General features: G+C 33.9%; 1 pseudogene; it reads right to left on the minus strand.

Moving 5' to 3' along the window:
• LOC122333863 overlaps positions 1-20,000 on the minus strand; it is a 111,119-nt pseudogene that overhangs the window by 77,828 nt on the left and 13,291 nt on the right.

Consider the following 20,000-nt stretch of genomic DNA (forward strand, 5'->3'; position numbering starts at 1 on the left):
ATATATATATATTAATATTAAGTACTTTATTATATATATATATATATATATAATATATATATATATATATATATATATTATATATATATATATATATATATATATATATATATATATATATATATATATATATATATATATATATATATATATATATATTTACTTTTTTTTATATATATATATATATATATACTTTTTATTTATATATATATATATATATATATATATATATATATATATATATATATATGATAAAATATTTAAGAATAAATATGTGTGAAAATGTGTGGTCAGTCTTATTCATAACAGTATAATAAAGTACTTATTAATATATAAACATAATATTAATTATTATATTAATTGTATTCATATTATATTTTTTTATCTCAAATAAATGCTATTCTTTTTAACTTTCTATTCATCGAAGAATCCTGACTACATCCTAATAAAAAGTTTACATCAAATATGAAGCAGCACACCTGTTTTTTACAGTCAGTTTCTGAAGCAGTACATCAGTTTATTATTATGATCTTTTCTGTTCTTTTAAATTGTAATAATATTTGACTAATTTTTATTGTACTTTTGACCAAATAAACGCAGCACTGGTGAGCTTAAACGCTTTTTTACGTGCAGTTCAAGTAAACATTTGATTTGTCACATCCACTCAGTGAAAAATGAAAGAAACGTATAACCGACTAACATGATGAAAGAAAGCAGAAAATCGCCCTTAAACAAGTTCTGCAAAGCAAACTCTGAAGAAGAGCCGACGTCTGTCTAATGAACTGGCCAGAATCTCATCAATTATTTAGCGCGTCTCCACCTGCAAGAGCCGAGGACAAAAGCTAGTTTAGAGCGGACGGGATCAGCAGAAACGCCTGATGAAAGTAGAAGCGACTTTTATAACGTTGATTGTAGAGCATCTGATGAAGCTAATGCAACACAAATAGATCTGGAAAGCTGCCACCTGACTCCAGAGAAAAACAGAAAGGTAACAAGAGGATATGAAGTGAAATAACTCCTTTTTTTGGTTAATTGCATCTGCTGAGTTCATCTGAAAGGATTATAATTAGAATTTCATACCGATCTAATTTGCTCTTTTTCACGCTGATTGCAGATCTAAATGCCAGACTGTTTAATCTGCATGTTGAAAGCCAAACATGAGAAAGAGTAAATTATAGTTATTATAATTTGGCCATGCGCTAAAATGCAGCTTTTTCAAGTGCAGCACAACGTGAAATACACAACAGCGGTAAATCATTTAAGTAAAAAAAAAAAAAACATTAGAAAGAAAGAAAAGAAAAAGAACAAAGAAAATGGAAAATAATTAATTAAATTAAGAAAATAATAATACTCTCTCTTTTATACATTAAAATTACAGAGCAATTCAATTAATTCAATAAAACAAATTATGTACATATATATTGTATATATATATATATATATATATATATATAACATCAATAAATAAATATAATACAATATATAAATGTATGTATATGTAAATATATACTGTATGTGTTTTAATACATAATAAATAAAGACAATACAAACACTATAAACATTATGTATATATAGAAAAAGTTTTATTTATTTTTTTATTTTATATATTTATTTTATTTATTATTTATTCACTTTTATTATTTTATGTAAATCGTTAAATCGACAGCACTAAATATAATTTTGCACTGACATAAACTCACGTGGTTTATATGTTTAGCTCAAAAATATATTTTTACAATTTATAGATAAAAGCACTGCTGTGTATATTTGTAATTAAATATCTAAAACGAATTACATGCAGTTAAAAATAAATAAATAAAACGTATTTGTAATGTGCATGTTTATTTGTTATTTATTATTTATCTATTTAAAAATTCGACATATTAAAAATGCACGCTTTTCATGTAATGCAAAAGGAAGCGCTGTGCGCCTGTAACAGTTGTATTCTTTTGCTTTAATATACAGTGGCTGTTAGATCCTGCGGATAACATCTAAAATTGGTAGCGGCCATCACCAGAAACACAATCACATTTGCATTCTAATTAAACCCTGCGCACAGTATTCATATCTATGTATTTATCTGCGACGTGGCGAGGAACAATTATACCTGCTGATAGACTAACAGCCGCCGATTTAAACGACAGCTAATGACACCGACTCAGAGGAAGGTTTCAGAGAAACCCAGTGCTCTTCACAGCGAGAGCCGCCCGGCGCTCTGGGAATTAGCACAAGCTGCCGTATAAATGAGAATGCTTCGCTTATTTATCCCATGATTCAAAGAGCTTTGCTCCGACATCCCGGCAGGTTCGGGCAATGAAATACAGCGTGTAATCCAGCCTGTGATTGGAGGCATTCGAACGGGAAAAAAACACCACAAATGGACGTCTCGCAAATTCATTATTGCTCTAATAATGGTGTTTGGACTTGAATGCAGCCGTCCGGGAGCTTACGATGTTTACAAGTTATCAAGAGACTGATTAACTGGATAGCTGGAAAATGGGGTCTGTGTATAATATGATAAGAGCCGGTGATCTTCTGGACGCTCTTCAGTGTGCTTCTGTAGGGTTTTTTCACCTTCAACAGGTGGAAATGGTGCATCTGATCGCTTAAAGTAAAGTAAAGTGAGGAATCGTTCATGTCTGGAGGACAAACATGGCTAATTCTTCCACAACACACAGAAATTATATCTATCTATGCAAGCGCTACCGAATCCAAGCCGTAAAAACATACAGTCTGATTCCCAAACAAATGACTCTTTTGAGTCACTTCTTTCAACTGAATCAAAGCACATGAATCATTTAGAATTGAATGGTTACTCCACCCCAAAATTAATATTCGTTCTTCATGTCCCATGGGGTTAGGTATCGTTTGAATTTGATCAATTTTGATTCTGCTTATTGATTCCCAGTTTCGATTTCAATAAAAAACGTATTTTAAAAAAAATCTAAAAAACTTTAAAAGTCATCGAATATTTATTCTGTGTCTTTTTGAAAAGCATTCAGCTAAATATTTTGAAAAATCCGCAGGCTAAAGAGCAATTAAGAGGAATGGACACAGTCCGGGCTGCACTTAAATCATTTTAAATCTAATAAAAATGCGAACGCCGGACTCATTCGCACAATCGAAAGGCGAATACCTGGTTATCTGAAATTTGGAATAGGTTCTCGATACCCAGCCCTATACGGTCTCATTGACTGCCAAGCAAATTACACTGTCAAGGTTTAGCAAAGTATAAAAAGACATTGCCATAATAGTCCAGCTGCCATCAGTGGCCGCCTGCCTTTTATGAAGCGCGACGAGAGCACTTTTTCTGCACAGAAAACCAAAATAACCTGTATCTGAGTCATTATAGCTTAACCGAAAGCACCCAACTGCTGTTTGATTGATATCAATTCGGTTTCGCAAATCAACTCTTTATATGTGAACATCTGTGGAATGAGCAGAACTGTAGCTTTAGGAAGTCAGAGGATCGCCATTCACTGGAAATCATTTCATGAAATGAATTAGGCTGAATGTTATCCTCACACAGCTTCACATCTACGTGTTTTCATAGGCGGTAGGTTTGTTCTGTAGCTCACGGTGTACATAGACGAACTTTTTAATCAGTTTTGCGTTTGTTAACACTATATGTTTAGGGTTGGGTTGGTGTAGGGCATATTTCCAACATGATAGAGCATTAACTTTTAGCAACAGGATATATTTTGGATATATTTTAATTCTGAACCGCTGCAATACACGCAATAAACATACTAAAACGTGCCAGGGTTTTACGTATTGAACCTGTGTTTTAGCGCAGAAAGGGCACAGAGTATAACTGTAAACAAAGCAGCTGCGCTTAAACACTACTTTAAATGCATTATACAGAGGAAAACACCACCTCCACTTCTTTAAAAGCAGTCGGCTCCCCTTAGAGATATACATCAACTAAACCTCCCCAACAGCTCGTTTAACATATCAAGCAACTCCAATCATCACATGTTTTATTGATTTTCAACCGGCTCAGGTTGCATCACTACATCCCCAGAATAAGAGTATATCAATGATACTAAAAACCAAAGCAGCTAGGAAGGGAGTCAAACCTGAACGAGTTTGACAATTCGCGTTTATGGGTGAACGGTGTATTTCGAGCTAATTTCTTAAATGTTGAAAAGTCGAATGCATCTTTGTTGGAAGTAAATGCTATTTGATGTACGAGGGTTTCGGGATTCAAACCGTAAGTGTGCGTTGAGCTCATCCACACACCAGCCCGGAGGAATCTCAGACTATTTGTTATTTTCCGCAAGCTTCCAACTTTTACGTGACACCCGGTTTGACCTTTAGTCCGAGTCCTATACGGCGCTGCTTTAAGATTTCTATTGATTTTCTGAAATCGCACATGGTTCTGATAGAGCCACAAATATCTTGGCATTTAATTTAGCCTGAAGTACTTACAGAAGAAGACAAACATCTAGTGTCTAGACAATGACCCGTTCGTGGAGTGATGGCTGATGGGACGTCTGGGTCCCAGGGATGGGAATCGTAGGGAATTTAGCGATTATGGGACCGATTCCTCAAATCGATTTTCATTCTTAAACAATAATTTCAACATTTGTGAATAAGGAGCACGGTTATAATTGCCTCCTCTTTTTGTCAGGTTTCAGCAAATGATTTCACAGATATGATCCAGAAAACCCAACAGAAGTTACCTGAAAAGTAATTTGAATTAACTAGGTTTACACTGTATCTCGTCAAAATGAATAAAAGATGAGTTTACACTGACTTTATAATGTTGCACATAAATGTAGTTGCAATTGATCAAAGCTAAATAATATGCATTGCAATAATATAACGCTAAGGTTATTTTAAAATAGTTTCATTCATATTTTGAATGCTTAGTTTTACATTTTCTGTTTTAATTTTTATTAATGACGAATGGTTTGAGATTCCTTCTGGATCAGGTCAACACACTTACGGTAAAGACGAGAAGAGTTCAAAGCACACACAGAAAGAAATAACAGTGGCTTTTATTGTTTCTATTTATCTATATACGCTGTTTTTCATGCACCTGCAAATTTAGAGATTTTTGTCTTTTTTTTCAGGCATCCAAACATTCAAAATTTAAGTGTTTTTATAGCACTTCCATCTATTTCCGTCTTCTATTACAATACATATCCTTAAAGGCTGTTTTTCTCAAAATTTCCACTTCAGCAGCACTCACACACACCGAAGTTTGATTGCTATCTGTATTCTGCAGGTTTTCACCGAGAGATTCGGTTATACATACCTTGCCTGATTTTATTCAACATACAAAAAAAACTAAAGCAAAAACTATTTTATTTCCTGGCATGACTTTGATGGCTTTTTTATGGAGTGATAAAATTATTATTTAGACGATGCCTCATTACAAAAAAAAATCATTCTTACTGTAATCAGTCAGTAAGGATGGATGTTAATATTTTTGGCTTTTTCGACTCTGAAGAGTGCACCAAAGACCACAGCTTTGAGTGTGTGTGAACTCTCTCTTTAAAATTCAAGACTTTGCAAACCAGAAGCCCTTCTCTCTCTCTCACAGAGTCCGGGGTGTTGTGTTGGTTTTATTCAGAGCTTGATGTCAGTCTCTAGCGGGCAGGTGAGCGGATGAGGCGACTGCAGCCTCTATGTTTTTTCTCTGCGGCCTTTAAGCAGAAACATCAGACCGGGCGCCGCAGTCTTTGAAGCGCTGCTCTCAGAGCCTCCTACACTGTGTGTGTGTGTGTGTGTGTGTGTGTGTGCTTGTTTGTTTGTTCACAGGCGCGCGTGTGCGTGTGCATCGTACCTTTGAAGGCTATTTTCCACGAGGAACAACAATTACACTTCCACCTACTCCGGTCATTAATGCTGTCGTTCCTGGAGGAAACATGTTTGCACTAAAAACTGCGCTGCTGCGGCTTTAATGGGCTGAAACGATTCTTTAAGCTCTTGAAGCGCGAGGCGGGCCCTTCTTTGAGCTCAGCTGTAATGTGGTCACCTGTCAGCCTCGAGAGGGATGCGTTCACTGATACGCCGAATGCCACGACACAAGCGCCGCTAATGCGATAAAACCGCCGAATCTGAATGACGCTGACGAGCTGCCTCAAACCATGCCAGATGCTCAGTCATCAGACGTGACGTGACCCACGAGGCTTTGCACGGAAAAATTGGCTAGAATGACCTGCAAGTTGCATTTTCAATGAATTATCAACATGTCACACACTGTATGTTCTTTCTGCCACTGTAGACTGTTAGAGACACACACACACAATTCCTTTCTATAGACTTCTCTTACTTTTATATTGACCAAACCTACCCCTAAACCCACCCCCTTACAGAAAAACACCTTTTACTATTTTGAGTATGTTTTTCTCTTGTGGGGACCGCAGTCCATTTATATATTTAAATATAAATATATTTGCAAAAAGAAAAACACTCTTATTGAGATGCTAATAAAAAACCTATTTATATTTGAAAATTATTTTTTTAATTAGTTTAATTAAATTAGTTTTTTTTGCATGAACTCTTCACTCACTCTTCAAATATAAAACAAATGTTTTTAAAAATATTAATAATAACATTAAAAATGTCTCTATAATTTGCTAAAATGTAAACTAGAATCAAAGGCAAGACATGAAACAAAAATAGAATGTAATTTAAAATATGAACAAAAACTATATCATCGATCTAACATAGAATCTACTGATCTAAAATAAAACTGGTTAAAAAAACAGCACGCTTTACTTTTTTATAGCATTAAAGTAACGTAAAAAGTATTTTTATTAATATTTTGAATCAGCTTTTTCTGTTTTTGTCAAAAGCTTTAGCAAAGCGGGTTACGTTTTTGTCATTTACAAGATTTAAAATATATTCAAATGAGTAATGTTGTATTTTTTTAACCAGAAATAAAGCTTTTATTTTTATTTTAATAGTTATTTAATTTTTTTTAATTTGTTTAATTTCAGAATTAGTTCAGTTTAGATTATTTCAATAGTGCTTTAAACTACAGATATCCTTTCCAAGCAGCTCCACGGTAATACTTTTAGTTTTATTATCCTGGTGAACTCTCCACATAGAAAAGAACCAGCGGGATAAAGGGATGTATAAGAAACCAATCAATCAGATTAGCGGGTGAATATAAAATGATTGATACCACATCAACAGACAGCGTCGATAAAAACAAAGCACAACATTTTCCTCTGGCTTAACTCTGGCTGATGATAAAATGATGATCTGCCCATGTAAAAGTAATTATTTCACAAAACAGCTGAATTTAGAGTTCTGCTCATGCATATCTAGTTCAAATGATACCGATCACCTCAAACTAAACATGTGCTACAGGGTTAGCTTTTGATTAAGTTTCTTTTTTTTACTTCAGACGCGATAATTGGATAACTGGAAGACTGATTTCCTGATAACACGAAAACTACAAATGCGAACGGTTTCCCGAGAATCGCCCCGGCAGCCATCGACATCGGCCATCACGAGGACTAGGTGCGAATGATGAATGGAGACCGGAGGTGTTGGATTACCGTCTCTGCGGTTGAGTTTGGCGAAGCCCGGCCCGTGACTGTTGGACAGCTCTGTTGAACTGGTGAAGGACGACTGAGGCAGGGAAGAAACCAGCGGAGAATCGCAGCTCTCTGCGGACACACAGAAACACACATCAGAACCAACTCCTCAAACAAAACATATCTGCGGAACAACTGTGTTCGTCATTGATAATAATCAGAAATGTTAATCAGTATAATCAAGATGATTCCTGAAGCACCGTGTGACACTGTAATGATGGTGAAAAATCCAGCAGCGGTTCACAAAAATAAATCACAGCTTACAATATATTCACAAAGAAGACAGCTGTTTGAAATATTAATAATATAACACAATTTTACTGCTTTTTTTGTTTTAATCAAACAAACGCAGGAGAGCACAGAACGTACAGTAAGTACCGCACAGGACCCTCAGGAACATTAGCCTTTCTATTCCAGCTGAATCGACAGTAAATGAACTTATATAAGACATATTATACAATAAATCTGATGCAAAACTAATTAATAAATCATACTGGGAAGGGGGAGGGAAGAAAAGAATGAAAGACTTTTACAAGGTTAAAAAATCTCGTTGGCACTGCGAAAAGCAGGGACAAAAATTAAAGGCAAAATAGACAATAATGATAATCATAATAGCATTAATAACAGACAATAATAAAAAACTAAAAATAAATAATAGAGATGCAAGAAAAATATTCTTATTTGTATTCTGTAGTTCTGTCAAATGATGAATCACGTGTTATTTTTATACATTAAATATACTTATAATCTGAACTATATGAATATAGACAAAATATCAAAATATACACTGTATATGTATGCATTTACACATACATAATAAATACACAGAGAAACGCACACATAAAATATGCGCAAACGATAACTTCGGATGGAATTAATAGTTTGACGGGACTAGAATCTTAATGGGCTTAAAATCCATCAAAAAACAACACATTTGACTTCCATTATATGGCATTTCTGAATGAAATATGTAATTAAACAAAAAAACTAGGACAGAAAAATGGAAAAGACATGAATAGTGAAAGTGAAATGTGGAAATAATTGTTCGCATTAGCTGAAAAACAAAGAGAGGAGAGATACTAATACTAATTTACTTAAATAACACGTATAGCACTATATATATATATAAGTGGAGGATGTATTAAAAATGGCCTGTTGACTCGAGTGCCAGCGAGACATGCAGCTCCTGCACATTAGCGCTGAAATTGGGGCACTTGAAGATGTTTTTAAAGCCCATCCAGCTTTACGTTTATTATTCAACTTCATAAGAAATTCAAGCTTGTTTAAAATGCTTTTACCTACAGAAAAAAAAAAAGCTGACCCATTTCTCTCCACATGAAACCCACGGTCAGGTGACCCGATTTCAATAAAAGCCAGCGTTTTATTTCTATATGTGAGCGTTAAAGCCGACTTATTTAAAGCGAAAGCGGCGTGTTGCGTGAGATATTCTCTACATTATTCCTCTAGTTTTATTGCAAATGGCTCTTGTTTGCTTTCCCACGGGAGTACAATAACGCTTTCTATTACTTTTATGGTAATAGTTATTCCCAGAGTGTGTACTGAATAATATACATCAAGAACATAATTGTCCTGGTTTGTATAATCAGCTTCTGAGGCTATATATATATATATATATATATGGCGTGAGTTCAATGTATAAAACACTGTGACTGTGAGCGGACGCCCGAACTGCAATCATCTTCTCTCTAATTCATCATTCTGAAGTCATATTCGGCGTCTCATTTTCATATCAGAGAGTCGTCACGGTGAAAGCTCTGGGCCCTTTGATGGGGTTTGCAGTTGCGATGCTGTCATTTTTGCTAAAATACGTCCTTCTGGACCCGTTTAGTGAGGAAAACGGGATTGGAGATCATTTCGGGAGCTATGATAAAAAAAACCAAAAAATTAATAAATGAGTAATTAGACAGAAAATAAATACAAATATTTAAAACTAAATAAACATAACGCTTCAATATAAATGAGAGAACGCTCACTGCGCCCAGGGTGGGATTAGCTTTATTAAAATGAAGTTATTCCTCATTACCACATTTAGATTTATGATCTTTGTTAACTATAGGCTCGGTTTAACAACACAAATATATATATATATATATATATATATATATATATATAGATGTTATTGTGCATCATTCATTCATAAACTAGCCTGTATCTCTGTATCTTCACTGGTGTCTAAGAATCTGTTATTTATGGTACTACTGCCCACTGACTTTTACTGTTATACAATTTATGAGCCTTTAATTTATGACCATATTTAAACCCACACACAGAGGTCAGAACACCCCCTCCTGATCATGACTCAGCCAGCGTGATTACCTGCATCTGATTCATTCTTCAGATCAGATCACAATAAAACACATTCATTTCCACGTCTCATATAGGCTCACAGCACGCTTTCATCTGAGAAGGGCTCCGTGCATTAAGATGCTTCTGAGAGAAAAAGCATGACTTTGGTCTAAAAGGGCGCTTTAGTGTTGGTGAGTTTTTTACTGCTGACTTCTACTGGTTTATAAAATGTTGTGGTCCCGCTGGCCTATGGGCATGTGTGTGTTTGGTGCTTTCAAACATCTTAGCGCACCTTTAAAAAAACTGCACATTTGAAGCTGATGCAAAGTTCAGCGAAAACAGTTGCATTTGTTAAAATATTTTTACTACTAAAAATAACTGTTTTCTATTTTAATGCAATTTCTAACATAATTTGTTCTTGTGGTTTCAAAGAGAATTTTCTTGCATCAATACTCCTGTCACGTTCTGTCCATCTATATATATCTATCCTATATATCTATATATATATCTATCTATATATATATATATATATATATATATATATATATATCTATATATATATATATATATATATATATATATATATATATATATATATTTCTCTCTCTCTCTCTCTCTCTCTCTCTCTCTATATATATATATATATATATATATATATATCTATCTATATATCTATCTATCTATCTATATCTCTCTATCTCTCTCTCTATCTATATATATCTTTCTGTATTTATATATATATCTATATATATGCACACACATACATATGCACACATAAAAATAAAAGCATTAATAAAATAAAATATTACATACTAACATAAAACAATCTAAAAACAATCTAATATGTACAAAGAAAAGACAATAACGAAAGGAGCATCATTAAATACATTATAATTATATTATTATACATAATTATATAAAATCTCACATAATTATATCAAAATGAAAAACAATAATACATAATTATATAAAACCAAAAAAAGTATAAAAATATATAAAATAAAAATGAAAAACATATATATATATATATATATATATATATATATATATATATATTAGTATTCATAACCAAAACAAAAATTAAGCTCTATATAGCGTGTATGTATAAAATGCATAAAAGACACGAACTGCGAGCAGACGCCTGAACTCGATTACTGCAATCATCTTCTCTCTAATACATCATTCTGAAGTCATATTTCAGAGGAACAGCGTCTCATTTTCATATCACAGTACTGTATGGTGAAAGCTCTGGGCCCTGTGACAGCTCGGCAGTCGTGATTTTGTCATTTTTTCTAAAATGTGTGTCCTTCTGGCTCTTTTCTTTCCCCCCTGTTTTCAGAGAGGAAAACAGAACTGGAGACCGTTTGAGCCGCTGATCGATAGAAAGACCGTTCGTCCCGCTGCCGCCGATTGTGGAGAAGATCCTGACGCAGTACGGAGGCTCTCGGTTCAGTCACGCTCCAATCACAGCGTAATGGACGACTAGCTGACTTCAAACGGACCTGGTCTGCAGAAAGCAGCTCAGCTACTCTTTACAACATTAGCGCAACCCTTTTTTTACTGCTGTCGCTTTCCCAAATCAACGATTCGACGATATGTTACGTGTTTATAAATGAGCATATATTAAAATGATTTCTGAAGGATCGTGTGCCGCTGAAGCTGCAGAAAATTCAGCTTCGATCACAGGAATAAATTACAGCAACATCGAAAATAGATATTTTACATTGCAATAATATTTCACCATTTGTACTGCATTTATTCTATTTAAATAAAATCAGCTTTCTTGAGCAGAAGACACATACAAACAAATTATTATCATTATTTTTAGTCTTTTTAGCTGCTCTATTTTTCGTCCTGGAGCCGACGAGACAAGAGGCGCGCAGATCCGCTTGCAGACTTATATCGAAAAACTCAGACAACAGCAAAGAGAATGATCCAAAACGAGTGTGGGTCAGTCGACAGCTAACACAACTAAAGAGGAGATCCAGAGACGAGAGCAATAGAGGTACAAGAAGAACACAGGAAAGGCAGGAGAGGCAAAACTAGGACTAGTCTAGGAAAACCAGGACTGGGCTCCACAGTGTAGCTATCGCTTACGTGCTGGACGATACTTAAATACTGCGTGTAACGTGATTCAGGTGAGCATGTGATGTGTGACAGCTGTGTGAGCGCTATCAGTGCGCTGTGAGAAGAACTGGAGAGTGAAGGACAATCCACGGATCACATACACAGACAGACATGGTACGACATGCAGTGAAATGCTTTTTTACAACCGTCCGGCGTCTAAGAACTTAAGAAAGGGAAAAAGAAAAAGAAAGAAGAAAAAGTGCAGGCATTATAAATAAGAGATTAAACGGAATAGGAGACAACTTTTTAAGAAATATATAAAGAGTATATAAGTGAAGAAAAAAAAGATTATATATATATATATATATATATATATATATATATATATATATATATATATATATATATATATATATAAAATATAAAAAAATATAAAGAAATATATATAAAGGATAAGTGAACTTATTATACAATAAAACAATATCATGTGCAAAAACCAAGGGATAAGAACAAATACAGATCATCGGAGAAAAACTAAAATATATTATGTATTATTAAATATTAAATATATTTTTAATGTATAAACGGTTTCAAAAGCAAATACTACATGAAATGGTGAATATATATTTTTATTAATTCTTTCTATTATTTCCGTTTTAAAAGTGTTTTTTTATTATAATGTTTTTGTCAATAAAACCAATTTCATTTATTCTATACAAAAATATATGGAAGCCTATTTATAGCATAAAAAAATAATAATAATAATAATTTTATCTCAATTCTGAGATTCTTGCAACTGCGAGATGCAAACTTTGCAAGACTTCAAAACCGCGAGAAAAAGACAGGTTTACTGTACCTTCTTTCATTTTTATTCAGACTTTCACAACCTAGTTTTAGTTTTTCTAGATTAAAAAGACTTCTCAAACTGCTTGAATCAGAAATCTCAGGATCAACTTTTAATTTCTCCGATTCTCTCCACACTCCACACAGCTTTATCTACAGCACATAACTCAATGTCAATTCTCTCTTTCGGCTTTATTTCTCTTAATAAGCCTCTGTAAAACTCAAGAATAAGCACAGCTCTGAAAGAGCGACACCTGAGCAATGAAACATCCACAAACTGAACCGAAACGCTCTCCTCAAATGAATCGATTTTTCCCGAAACCCTCCTGGAGTTTATAATGCAGAAGGAAATGAGCACAGGACGCCAGAGAGGCGTTTTTGATTGATAGGAAGGCATAACGTCCTGACAGATACGAAGGCCACGCTCATCTCCGCTCTGCTTTTACAATTTGCTCGCCGGTTCCAGAAACACCTCCAAATGTAAATGACGCCGGGAGAGCGGCGCTAATGACGCTAATTCATCACACGCACGGCCCGCGCCGTGATAAAACCTCACAGCGTTTAATATCACTTTTACATATTCAGACTTATCTGAGGACGCAGAAACGAAGTGACAAGCCAACAATCACCTCATTTCTCTCGCAACAGCTGCTGAGGGCCTATTAAACCGTTTCACACAGTCAGAGAAGAGTTGAACCTCGGTGCGAGAGATGAAAACAACAGACACTGACGATTCACAACACACTAATACGGGTTCATCTAAGTCGCTGAACAATGCAACGTGATAAAAAACAAAAAAACAAACAAAACAAAAAAACGGGGGCACTCGTTTCAATACTACTACTAACGCCAATACATTAAATATTTATATTTAAAAATAATAAATGCTAAAAAGATAAATAAAATTAAACACACATGAATAAATGCACAAAAAATATATAAAACAAAGTTAAATATATATATATATATAAAAAAAAAATAAAAATAAAAAAATATATATATATATATACACACACACACATATATATATATATTATATAATAACAACAATACATAAAACATATATAACTAAAACAAATAAATGTGAAACAAAGACATAAAAGTAAATAAAATTAAATCATAACAAAATAAACTGTTATTTACAACAAATAAAACCATTTAAAATAATTATAAATGTCAATAAACAAAAATATATTAAACTAAATTATAAGTAAATAAATTACATATTAAAAAACAAGTGAAAATTATTATAATAATAATTAAAAAAGACATTCTCATACAATGTTTCACAATTCAATCCATTCCAGGTTGATAAAAACAGTTTTTTGCTCATTCAATAGCCGCTTTTACTAAGAAATGTGTTCAATTATGGAATTAATATGTGTTGTATATGCTGCTTGGTGCTGACATGTTTGGGTTGAGGCAGAGTTTGTGAATGTGCATCTATAACACGAGCAGATTGTACATGTGTGAGCGCATCTGTTTTTGCGCTGGCCTCTTGTTCTCTGCATGCAAGCCAATTCATTCATTGCTCTACACAATCATTAACAATGTTTCCGTATACAGCTCGTGGTTTTGCATTGATTGGACGGGCTAGCAACCGCTTCAGCCAATAGCAAGCATTCGGATAGGTTTCTGTGTCCAATAATTGGTAAAACAGAACAAGTGATGAGCTCTTCAGAGACTTCCCTCAATGACTGCATCTCCATCTTTTCATATTGATTCTGACAAGCCACTTCATGCAATCAGCAGCACTCTAAATGCAAATAAATCTAGATTTTTACATTTTCAACATTCATGTCATGCACATGTGATTAAGCGTGGGACTGAAGGAATTCATATATATATATATATATATATATATATATATATATATATATATATTTTCTTATATATATATATATATAAATAAAAGCAAATAATGAAAATAAAATAAAAATTAAATTAAACAAAAAATAATAATAGTAATTTTTTTCTTATAATATATTATATATAAATAAAATAAAATATGAAAAACAAATAAATGTAAACAAATACAAAACAACCAAATAAAAACATATTATTAATATTAAAAAATATTAATATTATTAATATTATATTACATTTATAATGCATAATACATACAACTATAATATAATAATAATTATAATTGTTATAGTAAATAAATAAATCTAATAATTTTAAAATAAATATATAATAAATAAATAACGCATTTAAGCAGAAGGCTTTAGATCAAAAACGTACAATTTTAAAATCTTGAAAATTCAGAGCACACCAGTTTCAGTACTTCTCGAATCTCATGGTAGCGTGACCAAAAGTGACTCGCATGCTGGTTTGTGGAGATCTCACCGAGCATTACGCTGCTAACCTCCTCCAAAGCCCCGCGTGTCTGAGACCCGCCAGAGCTCTGCAACGATCTGATGGGTGGCTACATCCAATCTGCCCACATTATTTATTCAAACTTACACAGAAACTACTGAGCAAACTCCCCGAGCAGCACACTGTCAGCGACTGCGCATCTGCCTTTGATCCGAGCCTTTATCTCGGGTAAACACACCTGACAGCCGGGCCACGACGCAGCTGAAGGCTGCACACAACTGCTCCGTTTAACAATGCAGAACAATTAAGGAAAAATGTCATGATGACAGATTCTCTTCTAAGACACGGGAGAAGCACAATGCGGGTAGAGACATCAGAAAACATCAGCGGCCATCAGATTAACTCAAAGCAACGTTATCTAACAAGGTGTGCATGAACGTCAAGACGCATCCCCGTGACGACCAGCCATACATAATACATAAATACAGCAGAGAGGCATGCATTTTATATGGAGACGTGCTCGGATGCCGCAACGTGCATGAAACAAACATCAATTACATGCATATGAGACGACGCATTTCATGTTTTATGACTCTGTCTGTATCGATGCATTGTTTTCATGCTTCTGTGACATTTTGTTTTTCAGCATCAAAACTGCTTTGATATCACTGCTGGGAAGAACTTGAGATTCACTGAGATGCCTTCCATCTGCTTCTTAATTCCTTCTGCTGTGCAACGGATAATACTAGTTCATATTGTTAAATGGCGCTGCTAGTTCACAAAGAGTCCACTAGCAAAAAAAAATAATAAAGTGCACCACAGATGAAGTATGCAGTGGATATTAGTGCCGCCAAAAGATGAATCGAAACTTTTTTGCTTACATAATATATGTGTATGTGTGCTGTGTATATTTATTATGTATATATAAATACACACATACGGTAAATAAATTTTTTATTTTATTTTGGAATGCCATTTATTGTTTGACAGTACTAATAAATATCAATTTATTGTTTTCTACGCATCCATAATGATTTTTAAAACCAAAATTATATATATATATATATATATATAAATTACACAAACAAAATATCAAATGCAGCATGGATAGTCTATTACAACATTAATTTGAACAATAAATAAATACTGATATTTAAATCAAACAACATTAAAATGCATTATGATTAATTCATATTATTAATCCCAGTACAATTAATTTCATCCAAAATAAAAGTTGTTTACATAATATATGTGTGCGTACAGTGTGTATATATATATTGTAAATACAAACACACGCACATATAGATTTAAAAAATATATATTATGTTTATACGAGTGCTCATGCATCCAAAATAAAAGTTTGTGTATGTGTGTGTACTATGTATATTTTTATCTATAAATAGAAATATATAAATAGAAACACATGCATGTATATATTTAAGACAAAATATGTTATGTTTATATATTAAATACATGTAATAGCATAAGAATATGATTATATAAATGTATATACATTTAAATATATTTTTTTATATAAATATATAAATGCATGTCTACGTATTTAGAAACGAAAACTTTTATTTTGTAAGCATGCATAATGCATTCCATGGTTTATTATTCCGTCCATATGAACGTATTATTATGTGACATTTTTTCTAGCATCAAAACTGCTTTGATATAATTACTGTGAGAAACTTCTTCACCGAGACGTTTTCCATCTGCTCCATAATTCCCTCTGCTATGCAGTACATATGAAGTATGCAACGAATAAATATTAATTGACGCTGCCGGTACAAGTTAACAAAGAGAATTGCTTTGTAACTTAATATACGTAGGTGTGTGTTGAGCTCAGCGGCGCTTTAACCTGTTTTATGGTCCGGCAGGTCGGAAATTTCCCCGCGCCGCTGCATACAACTCTTTCTGACTCAAAAGCCAGTCAGACACGGCCTGAAACTCTACACAGAAATTCACATTTGTGCAGCATTCATAATTCAGCACTAGCTGAGATTATCATAAGCTGATCCGCGGGTGGTAGTATGTGTTTTTGGGGTTTATCCGGACGCCTGAGACTGTGTGACTTCTGAAAGCCTTCCCGATCAAATGCGTGGCGTTAAGTCATTTTCTTCTGGATCTACCGCTCGCTTGCTTCATGCTATTTTTAAACCAAAATGCTGCGAAGAAAGTCACATGATACTGGAAATACATGCTTAAAGGGCCCTCGTTGGGTCTGTGCGGCACTTTAGATTTACAAAATACAATCAACCCTTTTCTTTTTTCCTGTATAGGGGAAACCGGGGCTAGTTGTCACAGAGTCTTTATCCCAGTAAGGAGCAGGTTTTAAGTGAAAGCAATTGTATAAAAAGTAACTGAGAGCTTGGACCACGTATTATTTTTTGTTGTTTAGGATGACAGGTTGAGGCAAGTTGTCACAATAGCATTAGAGCAGCTGTAACTGATTACATGTAATCTGAAGTAAACTAATTTATGTTATTTGTAATGAAGAGCGGAACATATTTTCTTTATTTCTGTATTTTTGTATACAGTACAGATAATCTAGTAATCTAAAATGAATCAAAAAGTTATCTACAGTTTTCATCATGACATTTTTAATCATTAGCAGACTAGAACTTGAGTCAAATACATTTAAATTTACATTTATAATATTATTTCATCTGATATATTGTATATATTTTATTTAAATAGCATCATATTTTGTATTATGTTTACATCTTGCTGAGTATCAATTAAATTGACTATAATAATATTTCACATTTTCTTAGAATGTTTCAAATAAATGCTGTTCATATTATTTAATCAGATATATTGTCTTTATTTTGGCTAAATTAAACACTTTAATTAAATATATTATTTCAAATGAATATATAAATAATTTTAGATTATTTATTTAGACATAGTAGCCAAATTTTAATATTTAAATATCATAAGTTATATTTTTTTCTTAAATTTTTTTGCTAAATAGCTATCAAATAGACTATAATGCATTTTAGAATGACTTTTTACAATACAATTACATATACATTAAATTACAATTTTTATTACTATTACTGAAATTATTATATAGTATGTGTGTGTATACACACACACACACACACATATATATATATATATATATATATATATATATATACAAAGTACATTAATACAATAAGCACGTTGCATAAGTATTCATACCCTTAATTAAACATTGAACTGAAGTATGTTTACAGTCCTTTTTGTTTGATGCTGCAAGCTTGTGTCAATTATCTGCCACTCTTCTCCTCTGAAGATCTGTCAGGGTGGATGGGGGCAGATGCACATGTTCAGGTTTCTCCAGATATATGATTGGGTTCAATCCCAGGCTGTGTCTGGGCCGCTCAAGGACATTCACAGAGTTGTCTATAAAGCACTCTTGCTGTGCGCTTAGGGTCATTGCTCTGTTCGAAGGTGAACCTTCTGCCCAGTCTGAGCTTCTGAGTGCTCTGGACTGGGTTTTCCTTTAAAGCTATCTCTATATTTTGCTGGACTGAGGGTCCCTTCTGCTTTGATGAGTCCCTCAGTCCCTGCTGCTGAAAAACAGCCCCACAGACTCCAGCACACTTTCCTTTGAAATGATCCTCTTCAGGTGATGAGCAGAGCTGGTTTCATTCAAACACAATGCTTAGAATCGAGGTTCATCAGACCAGAGGATCTTCTCTCTCAGAGTCTTAGAGTCCTTTAGGTGCTTTTTTTTTTTTGCCAATTCAAAGTGTTTTTTCCTGTGTCTTTATTGAGGAGAGGATTGAGTCTTGCCACACCACCATAAAGCCCAAAGTGTTGCATGATGTTTGTCCTTCTGTAGATATCTCCACACGCGATCATGAAGCTCAACTAGATTGACCATCAGGTTCTTGGTCACCACGATATCCAAAGATCTTCTCCACCCGTTGCTCAGTTTGGCCAGATCTAGGAAGAGTCCTGGTTGTTTTTAAACTTCTTACATTAATTTTCTGACATGCTGAATTTAGGGTTTTCATTAGTTGTCAGTTACAATCATCGAAATGAAAAGAAATAAACATTCGAAATATATCAGCCTGTGTGTAATGAATGAATAAAATATCCAAGTTTCACTTTTTGAATAGAATAGTGAAATAAATAAAAACTTTTTGGTGATATTCTAATTATATGACCTGGATAATAATGAGTAGAAATTGACTTGACGCAACTACAGTAGAAAATAAATAAATAACTGATTAGGCTAAAAAAGTGTGACAACTCGCCCCAGCATCCACCATTGAAGACTGCAACTCGTTTGATTTTTTTAGTATTTCATGTAGCTCTTCAGATCAATGTTTTGGTTTCTCTGACTTTAAAGCACCAGGCTGTTTTTGTTCTAAACACCTAGAGAGAAGGAGAAGTTGAAAGGTTCTCCAGTGACATCAATCTGGTTCGAAATAGAACCCATATTTTTAAACGTATCATTTCTAAAAATCCGCAGAGCGAGTGGAAAATAAAGCCCAAACTACTTCTACACACTCGTGTTCTGGTCCTCCAGGGACGTGTTTCATCTCGTGTTGTTTTATCTGCATACTAAGGAGCCGCGACTCCTAAAATCAAGCCGTTTGATTCTTGCAGGGGTCTGTAAGCTTGAGAAGCCCTTATTATAAACGATAATCCCTGGCAGGAGGATCTGTGTGATGAATGCAGAGTTTCTTAATGGACGGACACCCTCGGAGGGGAAATCACATTAAACATAAATTTTCTTGACATGCGTGTTGTAATTGCTTGTTTTAACTACTAATGAGCTGCTGTCGTGAAGACCAGTGATATACGAGTCCTCATCTGAGCGAGTGACATCGGCAGCGTAGTAAACATGAGTCAGACGCTCCGCTGGGAGCCAGACTCGCAATGAAATTCAGCAAACCGGCT

This window comes from Puntigrus tetrazona, unplaced genomic scaffold, assembly GCF_018831695.1.
Source record: "Puntigrus tetrazona isolate hp1 unplaced genomic scaffold, ASM1883169v1 S000000400, whole genome shotgun sequence".
Taxonomy (NCBI): domain Eukaryota; kingdom Metazoa; phylum Chordata; class Actinopteri; order Cypriniformes; family Cyprinidae; genus Puntigrus; species Puntigrus tetrazona.